Genomic DNA, 20,469 nt, shown 5'->3' with positions numbered 1-20,469 from the left:
AACAAGAAAATTGTCAACAAGGGAGCCCTAGAAATGCAGTTCACAGGGTTGACCTCCCAGAACAAAGAGCAAGGCAAAGAGCATCAAAAATAGATCCAGGACCAAATGGAAAATTACCCACATGCATAGGTACAATTATTGTCACAATTTTTCAGATAAGAAAAGGGAAGTGGAGAAGTTAGGTATTTGGTCAACATCATCCAAACACCAAATTATGCTTTCTAGAAGTCACTTAGACAGAGGAAGTCTGTTAACTGCAATAGGCAAGTCAATAGCATGGTAAGCACCAGGAGGCGTGTATGTACCTTGAGAGCACATGACTGCGGATAGAAAAATGGTGGTGGGGAGGATGGTCAGGGAGACTTCCCATAAAAGGCAACTCTTGAGCAAACTCTTCATTATGGTTTAGATCCCCCAAAGTTCATGGGTAAGACAATGGAAGAAAGTTTAAAGCTGAAATGGTTTGGTTATGAGAGCTTCAACCTAATCAGTGAATCACTGCCCTGATGGGATTAACTGGGTGGTAACCAAAGGCAGGTAGGGTGTGGATGGAGGAGGTGGGCTACTGGGGGCATGCCTTTGGGATGTACACTTCGTGAGCTCAGCTTAGTCTTTCTGCTTCCTGGTGGCCTTGTCCTCTATTCTCCCACCTCTGAATCTTAATAATTCTCTGATTCTGAACTGTACAACCCAATACCTAATTATTTTTGCCGATAGTATTAGTCTCATAATCATTTTGTGCAGTATTTTTCTCTCTGGCAATCTTTATTTATTGATTTATGTTTTAACTGACACACACACAAAATATTCTCTCTAGATTTTTAATTATTCTCTATCACTCCTAACAAACAGCAGTTAATACAGATTAACTCTGTATTGTTTAGAGTTCCCTTTGGGGAATGATAGACTCTTCCAGAGCACTTCTAAGTGATCTCTGTAGCTCCAGGGTCCTGGTGGCCAAGTTAAGATGTGAGTAGGCTGGTTTATCTGTATCCCACACAGACTGCCCCCTGTTTTGACTTCTTTGGACAAGGACCCAAATAACGTGTCTATCCACCAGGAAAGCACACAGTAAACACCATGAACAGCAGCCAATACTATTTTCATTTTTATTAGCAACTGCTTCACTGTCAGTTCCTTGAGACATCAATCAGTCTGTAACAGCATTTCCTGACCTTTATCGTTTTTAAAAACCATAATGGAGGAAAAATAAAGCTATAGATTCTTTTTCCTCTGAAGATTTGAAAAGTAGAAGAGTGCTCTGTGCTGGGAATTTGTTGCTGGGTGGCCCATCCAGAAGACAGGGAAGGGGAGAGCTACAACTCTTGATTTCTCCCACTCAACTTCATGATTCCGAGCAAAGCCATTCTTCACTGACAGTCATTCCAATAGGCCTCTCCCAAGCCTTTAAGTCAACTGAATGGCCACCAGAATGAAGGAGAACCTAGTTTCCTCAACTGAAAATAAGTTCCCCCAATGGAAGGTCAAGTGCCTTGCCTTAGTTACTTATTACAGTCGGAGGAGAAGCCACAGTTTTTTCCAAGAAAGTACTGGTATTGAGAAGGAACAAACTGGAATTAGAACATATAAGCAAAATGTCACTATTTACAAAATCCCATGACACTGAACAGCTGTTCACTAAGGGTCAACACTTTCTGGGAAACAAGAGTTCAAAGATAGTTTACTTTAAATAGTCTTAATAGAATGAAAGGAATTATCTATTAGTATATTGATTGATTCTTTCACTCATAGATTCATAAGAGTAGCAGATTCTGAACGAAATATTCTTATTTTCCACTTATTAAACAACAGTCCGGACTGTAAAAGTCAACTCCGATAAGCTGGAGAGCTCAGAATTCTGGATAGGTATTCATTTCAGGATGTCATTTCCAAGCCCCCTCTCTCCAGGATCCAGGCCACAAGCTCTATGTGTTCCATTGAATTCAACCTTGTGGCCCAGATAACCTGCATGGTGCTTTTTACACATAGTATTTGCCTGACAAATATTTGTCAAATGATTGGATGAAAGAGATCTAGAGTGAGAGTCATTCATGCATGCATGTGTTCATTCATTTATTCAATCTCTAACAATATCTGGAAAGGCCCTTTATGTGGGGCTTTATAAGGAGACCGAAATAATAAACTAAGCATGACTGATCTCATCCATGGGAATGGGAACTGGCTCTGCCAGGGTGGATGGGTCATAGACACCAGAGAGTATATCCCAGTGTGTGGGTGATTGGAAACTGGATGAAAGTTCAGGTGAGCAGACAAAACAAACCATAAAGACGGGCAAGAGAAACCCAAGACTAAACTAAAGTCTTAGCCTGACAGGTATGGCTGAAGGAATTATCTCAACTGTTTTCTGATTTAGGTCCTCTTCCCTCTCCTCCCCCTCCTCCTCCTCCCCCTCCTCCTCCTTCTCCTCCTCCTCCTCCTTCTTCTTCTTCTCTCTCTCTTCCTCTCTCTCTCTCTCTCTCTCTCTCTCTCTCTCTCTCTCTCTCTCTCTCTCTCTCTGTCCCCTTCACCCCTCTTTTTAATTTAATTATCTTGGGATGAAAGTGCCTCTCAGGTAAAGATCACCTCCATTTCCTGCAATTCACCTGCCACCACAGGCCTATTGATGTCTGCTCTCCATCTTGGATCTACAACCTCTTCCTCTTTATTCATTCTGCTTTCATAAAGGTGACCCAGATTCTCTGTTCTTAAATTTAGAATGCCTCACTTAATTCCGTACTCTGGAGTTATTTCCTGATTTCTACCTGCCTTCACCCTCAAGGTGCCTACTACAGCATCTTCACTTGCTGCCTTTGCTTCTCTACCTCTTAATCACTCCTCAAACCACTAAAATGGGGTCTCTATACCAGCACCTCAAGGACTCAGATTTTACCGATGTAATTTACTAAGATCAATACATACATCTCAGTCCTTGTTTTTCCTGACATTGAAGCTGATGAGCGGATTCACTAGTTCCTAACACTAGCAGGCTTGTTTTCCACTGTTTCTGTTTTGCCTCATTCTCCAAATAATTAACCAATAAAGTCAGTCTTGCCTGAAATGAAGAATAAGAAAAACATCAAAGGACAATGTCAGTCATAATACCTTCTAATCAGTGATCTTCTTTGGGGGTTATAGGAACCAGGAACAGCCGGGCACGTGGTGACCTGTGGACAACATTGAAGCCAACATCAAGAGAATTGATTCCTACAAAAATTAATGAACATTCTGGTGCCCACCAGGCTATGGCTAAAGTTAGACTCCCCAGAAATCCCATATAAGCTCTGCACCTGGGACTCCTGGCAAGATGGAATGTGAGTGGAAGACTTCCATCTTCCAACCACCAGCTTGCTGCCAATAAAGCTGTTTCCCCATCACCCTGTCTCTCATTACTGGTTTCATCAGGTGGCACTGGGACCTGAACTTTCACATTACAACCTTAAGTCTTTGCCACTGTTGACCAAACCTTCTTAAAGTTTTCTCCCCTGGGATTAGATGATGTCATTCTCAAAGGAATTTTTCTCCCACTGTTTTTCAGGTCTTGATTCTTAATTGCTGAGATTCTCAAAGTTCTCCCTCCAACTCTTCTTTCTTCAAACACTAGGTTTGAAGGTTTCCTAGAAGGACTCATTCGCATCCATGACTTTGAACAACATCTGTATGCTTGTGCCTTGGAAGCATTGTCTCTCTAGCCCAGAGCTTTCTCCTAAACACCAAACCATGCACCGAGCCGCCTGCTGGACAGTTTCACCTGGATGCACCAGAAGCAGTTTAAATTTGTATGTTCAAAACTGAACTTGTCATCTCCTAACTCTGCTTCTACACCCTAGCAAATGTCACCTCCATCTACTCAGGTACTCAAAACTGGCATCATTGATGGTTCCTTCAACTCCACTCGGCACCAAGATCCATTCATTCTACTTCCTTAAAGACTTCCAGTTCCATCCAGTTCGCCCAGTCCCAATATCTGCTGCCTTTTCTTCAGTTTTTTGACTTCTTCCCTTGGAACTACAGGGAAGAGAGAGTAATTTTCTCTCCAGTCTTCCTACTTCTTAGTTATGAGGGGCACCTGTAAGATTAACAAGAAAAGAACAAACAGAAGTTTAATAACATATATACATAACATATATACCTCATGCATTCATGGGAGAGACCTGGAGAAATGAATCCTTCTCAAACAGACAGCTTTGAATTCGGTTTAAATACCATTATCTCCTGAAACAAAGAAGGGTGTGGGGAAGACTGCTTATGGGGGATTCCCAAGAAAACAAGTAAAAAGGATAAGATTTCATAAGGTATGCTATTGTTTTAGTCCGCTTTTATGTTGCTGTGACTGAATCATCTGACCAGAACAACCCTACAGAAGAAAAAGTTTATTTGGGGTCTCCCAATTTCAGAGGTCTCAGTGCATCGACAGCAGGCTCCATTCCTCAGGGCTCGAGGTGAAGCAGAACATCATAGCAGAGAGTGTGGCAGAGGGAAGCAGCTCATATGATGATCAGGAAACAGAGAGAGAGAGAGAAAGATTCCACTCACCAGATACAAAATATATATCCCAAAGGCACACCCCCATGACCCACCTCTCCAGCCACACTCTTTCCACCTTCAGATACTGCTTAGCTAATCCCATCAGGGGATTAATTCACTGATTGGGCTAAGGCTTTATAACCCAATCATTTAACCTCTGAATGTTCTTGCATTGTCTCACACATGAGCTTTTGTGGGACAGTTATGCAGATTTGAGTCAATGCCCTCTCCATGGATGAGTCTCTAATGATTTGGAATCATCTTTCTCTTCTTGAAACAAAGAGGGAGACACCCTTCTGAATGAGGATTTCTTTTTTAGCTGTAAATTTCCCTTGCAAAGAAGTGACTTCTACTTTGTTTATATAGCTTCTCCCATATCTGCAGTTTCTCAAAAATAAGCATTTCAACATCTCAAAAATAATCAGTTCAAAATAATCTTTATGCCAAAGAGGCATTATTTTAGAGTGGCAGATTCTGGTCTCCTGCAGTAATATTTTGGGGCACCATATTCTAATCCCCTGTTCAACCAAAGTGATCTAAGAGCCATAATAGACCATAAAAGGAATTTCTTCTCTCTCCCATCTTCAATTTGCTTAAATTCTTCCGCAGACTTCTCTGAAGAGGGGAAATTTCAAAGTCCTCAACCAGCATCTCAAGGCCTGCCAGCCCCACCTCCTGCCCTTTACCCATTTGTTTGCAGTCCCCAGACCTTGTGGCATCTTTTCTGGGCTTTGCTTCAGCTAGCCCTTCTGTCTACAGTACCTGTCTCTCTCCCCTTCTACGCTCAGCAATCTTTAACTCACTTCTTTAACCTAGCTCAGATATTGCCTCTTCAGAGCAGGCTCCCCTGACTCTTGGGCTGACTGAAGGACCATCCGTGTGTCCTTAGGATCTAACCCATTGAGGTCTTTCCCACATAGAGGGCCAAAAACAGTGAGCAACTAGAAGGGGTTTAATCTCAATGTCTCTAGCCTAGAGTCTTGTACACATGAAGTGTCAATGATTTTTATATGTGAATGACAGATGGCAGGGAAGGGAGGAGAAAGGGAAGGAGAGAGGAAGGAAGGACAAGCTGAGTGAATGAAATCATCTATAACTCTTCGTTTTGCTCATATTATATATCCATAATGCCCTCTAGTGCCTGTTGGTAGGTTTTAGAGGATGCTGGGCAATTGGCAAACATGTATTGAGAGCTAGACATGGAACACCAGTATTGGATGCTAACTGAACTCACGTCTAGCTTACAGTCTAGTAGAGCAATAACATATACACCAAAGAATCACTCTACTCCATGTGCTAAAGAAAGCGAAGGGCCAGTTAAAGCAGCAATGGGAGGAGTTAAAGAGTTAATGAGCCAGTTAAAGAGTATGGGAGGAGTAACAGATCAAAGCCCTGGCAGCCACTGGCTGGCACATTTGTCTAGGCTTTCTAGGTCTCAGTTCTCATCTCTGAACAGGGGTGATGATGCCTACCTCTCAGGATTGTCAGGAGTTCAAAGAGAAAATGTTCGCCCCAGGCATAGGTATTAGGAACTCAGCAAATCTACCTGCTTTCCTCTCCACCCTACCCTGTGCTCTCATGACTCTCACACCCTCAAACCCACTAAAACCAAGTTAAAATGGGAAGCCAGGTCCATCCACACCTAGGGAGCTGGTGCTTTCATGGGGTAGTAAACGCATGCCCTTGGTTTTAAAGACTGGTAAATCCCAGGAAGTCTACATGACCCCAGGGAAGAAGCTCCTGTGAACTATAGGTCATCTCCTCTGCAGATGGTGACAAGTTGGATGTGTATGTAGCTGAAGCATTGTTCCCCTTCTTCATCTCACCAGAATTATGAGCCCTAGATTACTGTCTTATAGCATCTGGAAGTAACCATGGCACTGTCTCTTTCTACATCTTCAATTATTGCCCATAAGCTACAGGATACAACCCAGCTCCCTAGCAGGACATCAGAGTCCCCTGAGTCCTAGATTGTTCTCTCCCCCTACAGCCCTTCTGCACTCTCTACTCCAACCACACTGAGTCTTTACAGAACTATGTTCCCAAAATACCTTGCTCCCTAACATCTCTGGAGCTACTTCCTGTCAATCTCTCTTCTTAAAACTCTGTCCTCAGTTCAGTGCCTGGCAAAGTCAACTGTGTTTGCCAAGGACCAGCTCAAGCATTGACTCCCTTGAGTGACTCCCCCAGGCCAGGTTGGTTGCCCATCCTGGGTGGTCCCTTCAGATCACTCAGTCCATTCTATTGCTACTTCTGATTACCTTTTTGTCTCCCATTTGACCTGAATTTACCAAGAGCAAAACCTTGGTATTATCCAGGGTCGAACCCTCCAGCCCCACACAGGGCTCCAAATGCAGCTCAAGTTCACTGGACTGAACAGAACTGCTGGCCACCAGGTAGTCACCTTCGCAGGCTCCCTGAACTGCTGGCACAGTCAGGTTTGCCTGAACCACGTCTGGGATCATTGCCATTCTGGTCACCAAGTGGTACTTACACAACCGATCCATCTTTTGGGTTGACCTGTGCCCACTGTGAGGTCATGTGCTCTGAGAAGAGCAGCGTCAAAGCCAAAGGGGTGTGACCAGAGGAAACGGAGTCTGAGCAAAGACCCAAACTGAACTTTAGTTGGAGGCAATGCATACAGTACAGGGAATATGTTCTTTTAAAATTTTATGCAGGATCTACCCTGAGCCAGGGCCCTTCTGAGTACCTTGATCCTCTAGCTCACTTAATCTGCACAAATGCTCTGTGAGGCTGGTTTTATTGTCACCTTCATGGCACATATGGGAGAACTGAGGCACAAAGATATCTACTACAGGGGGTTGGTGAGCAGGGTGTGTGAGGAGTGGGGCCTGGCTCTGTGATCGGCTCTGGAACTACCGTAGTGAACAAGCAAGGGTCAATCCCTGGTTTTATGGTTTTATAATGCAGTGGAGAATTGAAATAACCTCACATAGTAATAAATGGGTATACGCCATGGAAAGTGCGAGAAGGGAAATGCCCTTGGTGCCATGAGCCTAAAGAGAAAAGATTGTCTAATAAACATCCAGGGTCAGGAAGTCCCATTCTAGCTGGGATAGACAAAGTTATCCAGACAAAGGACAGAGGGGAGAGGGCTCCAGGCAGAAGGAGCAGCATGCACACCATTCCTAGGTGGGACGTTTCAGAAGCTGGAAGAGGCCAGTGTGGCAGAGGAACACAAAATAAGCCTGGAGAGGTAGGCGCAAGTCAAATCACTGAGGACTTTAGGGCAAAGCAGGTGGAAAGGAAAGCAATGGGAGCTAGAAAGTATAGTCAGAGGCAGATCCTGAATGCAGCACTTAAAAGTTTGAGATTTATCTTTGTTGTACAAGGAAACCAAGATAGGACCTTGGGCACATCACTTTAAAGATTAAAAATAAAAGCAACCTAAAGTGCATGTGTTTGGTGGTGGGAGGTTGTGGGGCAGGGTGGGGGAGTGTGAAATGATTAGAAAGAGAGTGAAAACAATCATCCAAATGGTCCCAGCCTGGAAAGAGTTAACCCCTTCTTGCCCTTGATATCTTCATCAGTCCCAAATAATAAGCTATCATTTCTCAGTGTTCTGCAAGGTAGCATTTAAAACTGAAGCAGGGCAATAAATCAGGCACATATAATTTGAGCCCTGAAGTATAGTAATTCTTCTTTTAATGCAACATCTGGTATAGATAATGCAACGTGCAGGGGGAGGGAAGTGAGGGCTGCAGGCCCCTGTCGCTTTGCAAGCAGGGCTGGGAGCCCGGTTTCCCTGCCATCTTCCCAGCACCACTGTGGACTTGAAAAGGACTGTTATTATTACTCCCTTGGCTGGTCCAAAGGGGAGTCAAGTTAATTATAGACTTGTTTGTCGGTTATTAATTAAACCACAGCTAAACATAAAATCACAGGGGAAGTGCCATTTCCCGCCCTGAGCTTCCAGCTCTGGGAGCTAACGCCCCTGCCTCTGCTGTCCACCCAGTGTCCTGTTTCCTCTGCAGATTTTCTCAGGAGGGTCCCAGGGCCTTTGCCCTGTGTGCAAGCAAAATCTTATTTTTAGATAGGGAGGGAGGCAAGATTGAAAGCTCTGAAATGGCAGGGGACAATAAGAGGAAGCTTGCAGACACGGACTGGTCAAGACACGCAAGGCTTGGGGGGTGTGAGGGGTGCCACATCCTCCTGTAACTGCAGCTTCCAGGTCCTCCTGGGCCCTCAGTGGGATGTCCCCAGCTTCTCCAGCATATGTTCTGTGAGGCAGCACTACAGAGAGGGTGATTAGATGGACAAGTTTTGTGGCGCATGGACCAGATCTCCAAACTTTCCCCCGCTTACTGGATCCATGGCATTGGACAGGTTACATCTCTGTGCTTCCATTATCTCCTTTCTAAGTGGAGATGCTAATAGCAGCCACCCCAGGTGTGCAACGAGCATAAATGAGACAAGATTTGTCCAGAACTCAGCAAGGTGCTTGGTATATAGTTGCCAATACACGCTAGTTTCCTTTTTCTTATTCCTCTATTCCTCTATGGAAACAGATTTTGTGTCTTGTATCTATCACAAAAATATCCAATTGTAGACGTTGCATCTCGGACCTCTCATCTCTAAAACAGAGTTCCAATGAATTAAATTACATAACGGGAGCATCCCAGTGCCTAGCTCCAACATATGGTAGTTACCTAATTACTATGTTAGTTACTGCCCGTTACAGCAGGAATGGATGGCATGGTGGAGCCTGCACTGGCATCAGCTTTGAAAACAACCCTCAGTATAATTAAAGAAGGGATTATCAAACTGGTGTCTGTGGCATAAGAAAAAAAGAGAGATGCTAATTAAAGCATCGCACCAAACCAGCCTCACTTCCTCTTGAAGTTGAGACACTGAACAATCAAATCAAGAGCATTTCATAGATGTGGTGCAAAGACGGAGAATTTGCCAGATTCCTTTGCAAGATCTAGACAATCAACTTAGCCTCCTCAAAATCCTCCAGTGAGCATGTTCTTTCCTTGCCCAGAGAGAGCATGGGCCATCACTGTCTGATTAACCTCACCTATGCTGTTTCTTGGACAGGAAGAACCAAGGACAGAGCTCCGACCACCAGCAATTTCCCAAATAGACACCTTTCAGGGAAATGTGCAGCTTCAACAAAACTCAAGGGAATTACGACTTGACTTATAAACTCCAAACATGGTGCCCTTTGCACCTCCATGTATTGCAAACTAAAAACTGTTCATTCAGCACCAAGGTTTCCCAATCTACCCATGAGAGCAGGTGTAGACAGCATGGTGGAGCCTGCACTGGTAGCGACCTTGCAACTTGAGTCGATGGGTCTTTGTAACATCATTCAATTCCATTCCATTTTTCTTTTCATTTGTTATTGCTTTAGAGACATTGTTTTCACTTTCCACTCATCTAGTAGCAGTCATGAGACTTGGGTTCAAGTCCTAGTTCTTCTGTTAAGATTCCTATACTAGAGATGCTGATGATACACAGTGAACAAGACCTATGAGCTCTCCATTTAAAAAAATGTATAACTATTTAATTGCAATTTTGCCAAACATTGAGAGTTAAGAAAACATACAACAGAGGAATTCACTCTGGTGGCTTAGTTAAAATCTCCCAAAAACCTTCTTGCGAGTAATGCACAAATTGTTATGCCCGTTTGAGAGGTAAAAGCAAAGCCAGAGAGATCATATAATAGACACAACAACACCACTTTTGTAAGAGAGCAGAAAGAGGGAGGGAGAAAATAAGGGAAGGGAGAAATAAGCGAGAGAGGGAGGACAAAACATTTGTAAATTTCCCAGTGCTATATGTATGAAAAGGTTATGACAACTGTCATTTCTGTGCTCTGGCATGCCAAGCTAGAGTTTCCATCAAAAATCCAAGGCATGGCTTACCTTAGAGTTTCCATATTGCTTTTCTTTCTGTAGCCTTCTGTAGGATAGGAAGGGAGAAAGACATGGGAGCTGCATGTCTCATGGTAGAAATAAAATTCTTCTTATATGAACTGCTAACATGAACAAATTATTCAACCTCTCCAACTGTACTCCAAGTTTGCAAGAAGTGAACAATAGGTGGGAATATTGTTGGTATTAAATGAAACAACATATATACAGCCTGATACATACCAGGTGCTTCAAATATAGCAATTTCCCTTCCCTTCTCTTCCCTTCCTTTCCATCTCAAGGGGTCTTCATTTCACAAGAAAGGCCAGCATCCTAGGATCCTGGGCAGGATGTTGCTATTAGAGGTGTGCCCTGCCTTATCAGTATGTGGCTCTGGTCTTGGCTCCAGGGACTTAAAAATCTAAAAAAAAAAAAAGAACTGTAAACAGCACACCATCACTCCTAAAGTCCCACTTGCTGTTCAAGCCTTACCACTTGTATGAAATTACAGTTGTTTACTTCTAAGAAAAAGGAAGATGGGGGTGGGGAAGGGCAGTATGGAAAGGTTTTGTGGTTTTCATTTGCAGCTCTGAGAGTTTATGACTAGCCTAAGAAGAAAATACCTTCCCCATCCTCCAAGAGTTGAGCACGATGCATTTGCAGTTGCCCTTAAACACAGAAAAGCTTGAGGCAGGCATCCAATGTGGAGCTGACAGTTGCATGCCAACATTGTAAAGATCCAGTGACTATGGAATTGTTGCATCTCCTAGGATCCCATAGGAAAAACTGATTCAACCCTTTTCCCTGAAAAGCTGGCGTGTGTCTTCCTGATAATGAGAAAAACATGTCCCAATCCCTAGCCTCTGCCTAATTTGTGCTAGGTGCCATTTGGCTGTGATTGGGCAAATAACACAGTAACAACCTTGCACTTGAAATGCACAGATAAACCCTCACAAACTAGACGTTTAGAGAGGTACAGAGTTAACACATTCAGTGGGAAGTAATGTTTATGATTAAGCAAGTACAATGTGCTGGGGGCCTTCACGGTACTGGAGCTACCCTTTAATTTTGTATTTGACCCTTCCAATGACACTGAGTGGTATAACTTTCCAGACACCTGGTCAGAGACAGACTATTTATACAAGGACACTAGAATCCAGAGAACATACATGCTAGAGCAAACTCACCTCTGATTCCAGATCCCAATCTTATCTGTCACGTAGTCACCAAAGAACATGAAAAACAAAATTACTACAGAAGGAAGAAGAACTCAAAATTCACAGCATGGCTGGTAAAATTCATTATTGGGGCAAATCACACTTTATTTTTCTTAAATTATAACCTGGTGACTTAACGGTCCCCATGTCCTCAAGAAAAGGTTATAATATGGGCAGGATACTCCACTGAAACAGGCAAGGAAGCATGTAATTAGTTTTAGAAAGACTTCCATCCAAGATGATTAAGTCAAGTTTGGCACATGAAAGGGTAAGCTTCAGTTATTGGAAAATTTTCTTAGGTGACACAGCTCATTTCCTGATGAAGCCAGATTAATGGAACATTACTGAACCTAATTCCTCTAGAAGTAAATGACTCACCTCTCCTCCTGCTGGGCCGCCTGGAGCTTTCCCCTGTGCTTGGCCTTCTTCCCTTTCTCAAAATCCAAGTGCCAGGATGGGGAATTCAGCTGGTAGAGAGAAGTAAACAAATCAATCCTTTTGCCTTCCTGGTTCTCCACTAATTAGGTCTTAAACTAAGTTGTATCTGAATAGCCATAATATATCCCCTTCCCACTGAGTTGCAGAGAGAGAGATTTGGAGCTTATTGAGGGAAGTCATCCAGATGGCCAGATGGGCAGGGAGTTGGAAAGAACAAGACTAAAAGGTGGCGTCAGGGAGGTCTGGGGTAAACCTTTCAGGATGTTCAGAAAGCATGAGGATGTATGTGTATGTGTATGTGTTAAACGATAAGCAATTCAGTGCAAGGAACACTCAAGGGTTGGGTGGTCAAGAGTTCGATTCCGTGCTTCCTGGTTTCTTTCCCAGACCCCCCTCACACTTGCTCAATAGGCTCATGAACGAAATGGTCACAGTCACAAAGAAGGTTGGCACTGCTATAGCAAGATCAACTTTGGTGAGAAGTCTATGTTACGGAGCAAGTGTCCAACCCATCACCAGCAAACTCCATAGCTGAGCTTAGGGTATGGCATCATTTCCAGTCATCACACAGGCACTGGTGTGATCAAACCCTCAAATCCTGGAGGAGGCAATGATATATCCTCACTGGAATAGATTCCAATATGTCTGTGGACATCCCTGACCACTATGTTTCTAGAAACACCATTTATAGATGGTAGCATAAGAATACCTTATTCTTTCATCATGGAACCCTACATGTATTTCTTGTGACCCAGGAATAATTTTACAAGAAATAAATGAGACCATGGGTTCATGACCATGAGTCTTACTATGAACTTCAAGAACAGTCTACTAGAATAACAGAATGATCTATTAAACTTGATAATATGGTGTTTTCTAGATGACAGTTCTCACAAGGTTGAAGTACTGTGCTACACAATGCAGTGTATGTTCTGAACGACCAGTTCATAGTCAAAACCATTTGCTGACAGACAGAATTCTCAGGTGTAAGAGCCAAGCAGTGGAAGGAGCTTCTTTCACCATTATCTCTAATGACCCATTTACAAAAATTGTACTCCCATTCTGCCAAATTTGACTCTGATGGTTTAGCAGTCTTAGTTTCCAAGGAAAGAATGTTTCTGCTAGGGGACACAACAATGGCTCCATGAACTGAAGTCAAAACTGCCACTTGGCTGGTTGGTGCTTCTCACACCACTGAACCAAATTGACTAGTGGTAAGAGTTATTGGAAGATTTAGGAATCCAGTACATTCATATCTGCTATGAGTTTAGATCTTCTACCACTGGAGGTTAAGGTCACATGATTAGCTAAAGAATCTTGACCAACTGAAGTTTCTGATTGAGAGCAAAAAAGAACATAAATTTAGAGGGGAATACAGACAGATTTAATATAATATGTCCTTGCAGTCACTGGCAGAAATGAAGAAAGTTGCAACTGTGCAATTTCTCATCTTCAGTAGTCCCAATTTCTTTCTAGCTTCTGAATAAAATCTAGGTGCACTCTTCTGGCTAGCAAAACCTAGGTGCAAGAGACGCCAGGAAAGAGAATGTCTTATCTTTCCACCTTCTTTAGTGCAAGACAAGTCTGCCTATTGAGATTCATATAATAGAAACTTTAGGTATAAGGAGGCTCTGAGCAGCCAAAAAAAAAAAAAAATGACAAATCTACAAAGAAATATATATTGAACATCTTCCATGGATCAGGCAACATTTCAAATGAGATTTGAAGACTATGTGGGGAGTGAGGCACATGGCTAGGAGGAAATGGCATTCCATACAGCACAGCATGCGCAATGGTTCCGAGCAATCTTGGGAATGCCAATCATTCCATGAAATCGGGATGTTGACCAGGTGTTGTTTATAGTAACAAAGTAACAAAGTGGCCAATATTCATATGGTAGGACTATAACTCAAATAAGTGTCACTCTTGGGCCATGCCCAGTTCCACCAACACAGGTGCTCCCCTTCCTCCTTGCTGGTGGAGTTAGATGCTCAACCAGAGGGCAAGAGACTGAACTTCTGAGCCCGAGTCATCATATACATGAATAAGTAGTGTGGTCAATCCAGGGTTCGACACCAAGGCTTGTCTCTGACATGGCAGTGTGGAGCCCGAGGCGATCCCAGAGTATTCACCTGAAGGACATTCTTAGTTAGCAGCAGGTCTTGCAAAATATTCAGTCCCACTTTTTAGACCCAAGCAAACCCTGGCTACAGCTCTATTTTAAACCCAAAACCAAAACTTCAATTTCCTTTATGGGAATAAAGAATGGTCCATGAAAGAATAAAATGCTACTGACCACAGGGAAGGGGAAGAAAAGAAATCTGGGGAGCAAAGCCCACAGCTGCTTCCCCAGGAAGTCCCATTAATGAGGACAATGGTCAAATTGTTCTCCCTGCAGAAAGAAACCTTGCAGTCCCCAACCTGGAAGTCACTCGCTGTCTTTTTCTATTTCTTTCCTTGAAATACAATTTATTGGGAATTCTGCCAGATCTCCAGGGGGGAAACAAAGGGCTGGCAGTAAAATGAAACACCTAATTAATGAAGAGGACTGTTCCAGCGTTGCCAGAGAGCTTTTTTGCAAGACTCTGGCTCCTCGAAGAAAGGAGTTAGGGGAGGGAGGCCCTAGGAACACTGAGCACCTGTAGCTATTGTGCTTCTTAAGGCTATTGTGAAGCTCGAGTTCATTCATCTAAGTGCTTGGGAAAGTACACAGGGTGTCACAGGAGTCTCAGCTGTCCTCGGCGTGCGCCAGGCAGTCAGCTCGCACACATCATCTCCGGTCATCCCTGACAGAACGATGGGATCATCACATCCAACTTGCAGGCGGTAACATAGAGGAGCCGAAGAGCTTTCCACACACTAGTCTACCTTACCAAACGACATGGTGGAGACGAGACTCGTCTTGATAGTTCTGCAACTTTAAACCTGAGATATTTCCAGAATATCATTCCCTGTGATGAAAGGGCTTCTCATCATTTTGTCCATCCGTAGCCTCAGGTGCCTCACCATTGGCCTCTATCTACGTAGGGCCCACAATTCCCTGCGTCTGTGCCGGTCAACACATGTAGCTCAGGCGGTGCGGACAGTGGGAGAGGACCCTGGAGCAAGTAATCCTGTGCAGGCAGTGTCTACAAGGTAACAAGCAAGAGAGAGAAGATCAAAAGAGGGGTGGACATGAGGGAAAGGAGATTAGGAAGAGAGTGAGAGGAGCCGAAACCAGCTCCAGTTGCATTTATGGATCTGTGTATACATTAGTATCCAGCCTTGATTTTAAGAAATAAAACCACAAGATCACTTGTGAGTGTGGTTTGGAGAAGCAAAATTTCCAGCAAGTCCCCTTACATCTCACCCTGGCGACTTTTTCAACTTATTTATCATTTTTTTTGGAACAATAGAAGGACTTGGCAATCCACCTGCTTCTTCCTCCACCACTTGCCTCCTAGGACACTATACAAGCCAGCAGGTTCCAAAATGCTTCACATACAGTGGGTGTTCAAAATGCCCAGGGGGCCAGGGGACCAGCAGGTCACCCCAGGACTCCCTGTAGATTGAGTCAACTTCCAAAAGTAGCTACCACCCTGGGGACTGGGAACAGTCTGTGCCCTTCCTTCCCCTAGGAAGGCCCTCCGCAGCCGCGAAGGTCAGGCTGCAGGCTCCTCCCAGTTGCATCGCGTGCATGGTGTGTCTGTGAGTGTCTTCCCGCGGGGACGCGTGCATATGAAGTCCGTCCCCTCACCCCCAGGCCCTAAATTGAAACAAGCTGGCTGCAATCGTGAGCGAGCCCAGCTCACACCAGCTGGCCCCCACTCGCAGCTTCCAAACCGCTGTTTCATGTTCAGATGCAAATGACCATTTCCGCTCTAGAGCAAGCCCGAACTGTGTTCCAGTCTGCACGGCAGGGGAGGGGAGCAGGGGCTCTGGAGAGACATTTGGCCCAGGCTGTCAGGATGAATTATGCCACCCTGAAGATTTCCCTGAATTCAGAAACTGGTCAGTGCTCAATGAGAGGGGCTGTTCCCCAAGTCTCCAAGCAGCTGTTCCTCTACCCCACCCCTCGGTCAACCCCCAGGACCAGCATTCACAGCCTGATCCCAGGATTGCCCAGCCTCTGAACCCACCCTCTTGTCCCCAGGTATACTCTCTCCAATCCATCCTAAATGCCTGCTGTCAAGAGATTTCAATCATCACTTGAAAATCAGTTACTGGATACCTGTTCTGTGCCAGAAAGTGTTTAGTCAGAGGGTACAGCAGGACAAAGGGGGAAAAACACCTAGCCTACTGATATCACGTCACTCCCCTGCTCTCACTCAGAAGTCCTCAATGGCTCCCCATGGCCAACTGAATAACAACTAGACTTCCTAATGCATGCTAGGCCCTCCAGACTCAGACAAAAGCCTACCAATCCAGCCTTAGGTTCCTTTCTTCACTGTTTGCGATCAATCATAAGCCTGCTGAAAACCTACCCACTCTGCAAGGTCCAACGCAGTGCCTCCTTGGAATCAGCCAGGACTCCCCCTTCCTTTGTGTTCTCAAGGTGCTATTTATAGTGAGGAGAAAAAGCAAAGGTCACCCCAAAATCCAAATTTACCCTTTAACAGTTCCATTCTTCTCAGCCTAAATCTATGCTGAAGCAGGTTGTGGTAAACACAAGTCAGGTTCCTTGTGGGGATTTAACTAAAGTCTATTAAGGGCCCATTATGTACTGTACCACATACTCATATAGTTTGTCTCTACCCATTCTCTATCTTCTCCTGTTTACAGATAAAGAAACCAAACTCAGAGAGGTATGTTCATTTATCCGAGGTCACACAGCTAGAAGGTAAAGGATTCTTGCAAAACCAGACCTGATGACTTCTGTTGCTCGTTCCCTAGTCATTTCCACCTGGAGCACGAATTCTCATGTACAGAGTTGTAGGATAAACACTGGGCAACTACGTGGAGCATCCTTTTCATTTACTGGTAAGAGACTTAAATGCAATGTGATGTCAAGAATATCTACATTAAAACAAGCCCCAGATGTTGCACATTATGGAGTGGAATTTTAAGAGTGCATAAATTTTAAAGATGAATGCAGGTCTTGCAACCCATTTCACACCAGAGGAAGGCTGCTCTGGGCCACACTCCAGGGCCCCCAGATGGTACCCATTCAGTCTCCTGTGCCATGAGGCCAACTTGTATAGAAAAGCATTTTTTTTAATATTGTCATTCCTGAGCAAACTGGGCATGCTCTTCCCTCCTGAGAGCCAAGCCCTGCATGTGGCAGGTGACTGACGGATGTTGTTGGCTGAATGATGTGTTAATGATGAGTTGATTCCTCGTCTCTTGTAACATCTTTGGTCCTCTAGGGACCTCAGCTGTCCCACCCCAAAGAAATGAATAAGGGTAGAATGTTGGCCAGGAGGGGTTTGCATTGTAAGGGACCTGAAAGAGAGACTCCATGCCCCTCAAATGACTCCAGGCCACATGATTTGGAATAGATTCTAGTTGGTATAGACTAGGATCGAATAGACTCTGGAGAACATGTGGTTTTGTTTTGTTTTTTGTTTTTGTTTTGATTATCTGGCAGAAGTAACTCAAATATAATATGTAGCACATGAGCCACTGCGCCTGTCCGCTCCTTACCTCCCCTGCCCAGAGCAGAGCCCTTCACAACACTGCACACAGGCAGCTGGCACCCGTACGTCAGCGTGGGCACAAGAAGCAAGTCTGTTCACCCTGCCTGGTCTGCACCCAGTCCTTTGATCAGGAGACCACTGCAGTTTTTTGCAGATAAGTTCAACAGGGGCTGACGAGGACCTGCTTTGCATATGCCCCCGGGACCTGGCACTGAGTGACCGCTAATGAGAAATCAGGGCTTGTCATTTCCTCTGTAACACCCTTCCGTGGCTCCACGTTCTTTACAGGATGGAGGCCACATTCCTTTCCTGATGCTTGGGCTTCTTCGTGTTCTGCCCCTGCTGGACTCCCAGGCTCTTCTTGTAGCACACCTACACTATGAGCCTGGCCATCTGTCCTTCACGTTCCTGCCCGTGGTCTGGAACCAGTGCTGCCCTCCCTTGTCTAGATCAGTGGTTCTCAAACTCAAGCATGCAACACAGAGGACTTGTTACAGATCACTGGCTCCCAGGTCCAGAGCTTCTGATTTAGTAGGTCTGGGTTGGACCTCAAGAATTTACACTTCTCCCAATTTCCCAGGTGACTCTGGTGCTCCTGGTCTGAGGTCCACACTCTGAGAACTATAGCTCTGGGTGACTCTGGCCCACTGTCATGTTCAACTCAGGCTTCACTTCCTACAGGAAGCCCACCCATGGAACCAGCTCTCTCCCTGCCTGCCATGGAACCCCTTTTTCCCCAACCCCATCATTTCCTCTGTCCTAGCATAGAACGGATTATGCAGGATGCAGGAGTTACCTGCCAATGCGCCTATAGACCCTCTGGATTTTAAACTCCTTGAGAATTCCAACTCAACCTTTTTTTTTCCTTTGTGATACCAACTGTATTTATTTATTGGAAAATTCTTGTTTTTCTATCTCTTTATCTGTGCATTAGAATTATACAAAATAGTGGGACTCTTTGTTTCATATTCTTACATGCAATACAATATGACCATATAATTTGGCCAATATCATTCCCCAGTATTTCCCCTTTCCTTCCCCTTTTCTCTCCTCTGGTTCCTTTCTTCTACTCTACTGGTCTCCCTTTGATTTTCATGAGATTTCCACCTACCTTTCTTTTCCTTTTTCCTTTCTGGCTACCACATATGAGAGAAAACATGCAACCTTTAACTTCCTGATTTTGACTTATTTTGCTTAATGTAATGCTCTCAAATGCCATCCATTTTCCTGCAAATGATATAATTTCATTTGTATTTATGGCTGAATAAAACTCCATTGTTCATATATACCACATTTTCTTCCCTCATCTGTTGACAGACACCTACTCTGATTCCATAATTTGGCTTTTGTGAATTATGCTACTATAAACACAGGTACACATGTATTGCTACAGTATGACTTTAATTCCTTAGGATAAATACTGAGGACCGGTATAGCCGGGTCATGTGGTGGTCCTATTCCCAGTCTTTTGAGGAACCTCCATACTGATTTTCACAAGAGAGTACTCATTTACAGTCCTACCAACACTGTAAAAGTATTCCTCTTTTCCCACATCCTCTCCAGCATTTATTATTGTTAGTACTTTTGTTGTCTGCCATTCTAATTGTGAGATGAAATCTCAGTGTAGTTTTGATGTGCATTTTCCTCATTTCTAACAATGTTGAATATTTTTCATGTTTTTTTGGATATTTGAATTTATTCTTTTGAAAAGTGTATGTCTGGTTCATTTACCCATTTATAAGTGGGGGTTTTTTTGGTGGTAATTTTTTTTCATTCTTTATGTATTCTGGATATTTATCTTCTGTCAGAAAAGTAGCTAGCGAAGATGTTCTCCCATTCTGTAGGTTCTTAATCATTTCCTGTGCTGTGCAGAAGTTTTTTTGATTTGATGCCATCCCATTTCTTAATTCCTGGTATTACTTCCTGAGCTTTCGTCAACGATGTCTTCCTTGTCTTCCTGCCCCAAATCTCACAAGGGCCTGGTAAGAGTCAGGGTTTGTTAGACCCTGCTGCCTGAGTACCAAGTCTCCTGTAAGCACAGGGCAGATGCAACCTAACTTAAGGAAAGGCAGTGACGGATAAGAGGAGGCTTTCGCCACACGCCACACACCGGCCTCCCCTACCTGAGCGCTGCTGCCTCTCCGCCCAGGTCTCCAGTCAGAAACTCCCTTCCACTGCCCTGCCCACTGCCACACTCTTAACTCTTCTATGACCTCCTGTGGTCGTCAGGAAAAAGAGGCACATTCCTCATCCAAGTGCTGAAAGCCCCAGCATAACTTTCCAGCCTCATCTTCTTAACTCAAATTGCTTGATGCTCCTGGAATCCCCCACACACACACCCAAAATGTCCTTCATCCTTTTATTTATGGAAAACTTTTGTTTGTGCTTTAAGGTCCAGATCTGGTAGCCCCATCTTCTTGAAGCTTTTCCTAATCACTCCAGGCTTAATGACTTCATCTCATGACATGCCGTGCTTCCCTTTGTATTAACACTTTGTCAAGTGAAGGAACTTTTCTGTTGCCCAGGAAACTCTCCACGAGGCCGTGCTCCCGAAACACTATGAGTCTTGTCTGTATCTCTGGCCCCTACCTGATGGCCTGGTACACCGGAAGTTCTCACTGACCATTTTGTCAATCTGGCTTTCATCCTGAAGCATATAAAAGCAAACTCAGGTTTGATGTGCGCCGATCTCCTCTAGAATCCCCACCTCAAAGAGACCATTTCACTTATATTAAAAGTAGTGCAAGTTTCATTACAACCTGAAGGAAAGTCTTCCCCCTGCTTGTCCATTCCACA

General features: G+C 44.2%; 1 long non-coding RNA gene across 1 annotated transcript in view; it reads right to left on the bottom strand.

Annotated features, from left to right (window-relative positions):
* Positions 1-2,632: 2,632 nt before the first annotated feature.
* Positions 2,633-20,469, bottom strand: part of LOC306645928 — a 37,503-nt gene continuing 19,666 nt past the window's right edge. Inside the window, exons 2-4 of the long non-coding RNA XR_013759762.1 lie at positions 11,999-12,087; positions 10,647-10,824; positions 2,633-4,066 (exon numbers count right to left, since the gene is read on the bottom strand). This is a non-coding gene — a long non-coding RNA (uncharacterized lncRNA). The remainder of the gene's footprint in view (positions 4,067-10,646; positions 10,825-11,998; positions 12,088-20,469) is intronic.

This window comes from Sciurus vulgaris, assembly GCF_902686455.1.
Source record: "Sciurus vulgaris genome assembly, chromosome: 1".
Taxonomy (NCBI): domain Eukaryota; kingdom Metazoa; phylum Chordata; class Mammalia; order Rodentia; family Sciuridae; genus Sciurus; species Sciurus vulgaris.
Note: the sequence above shows the minus strand (reverse complement) of the source record. Positions and strands in the feature narration are given on the sequence as shown.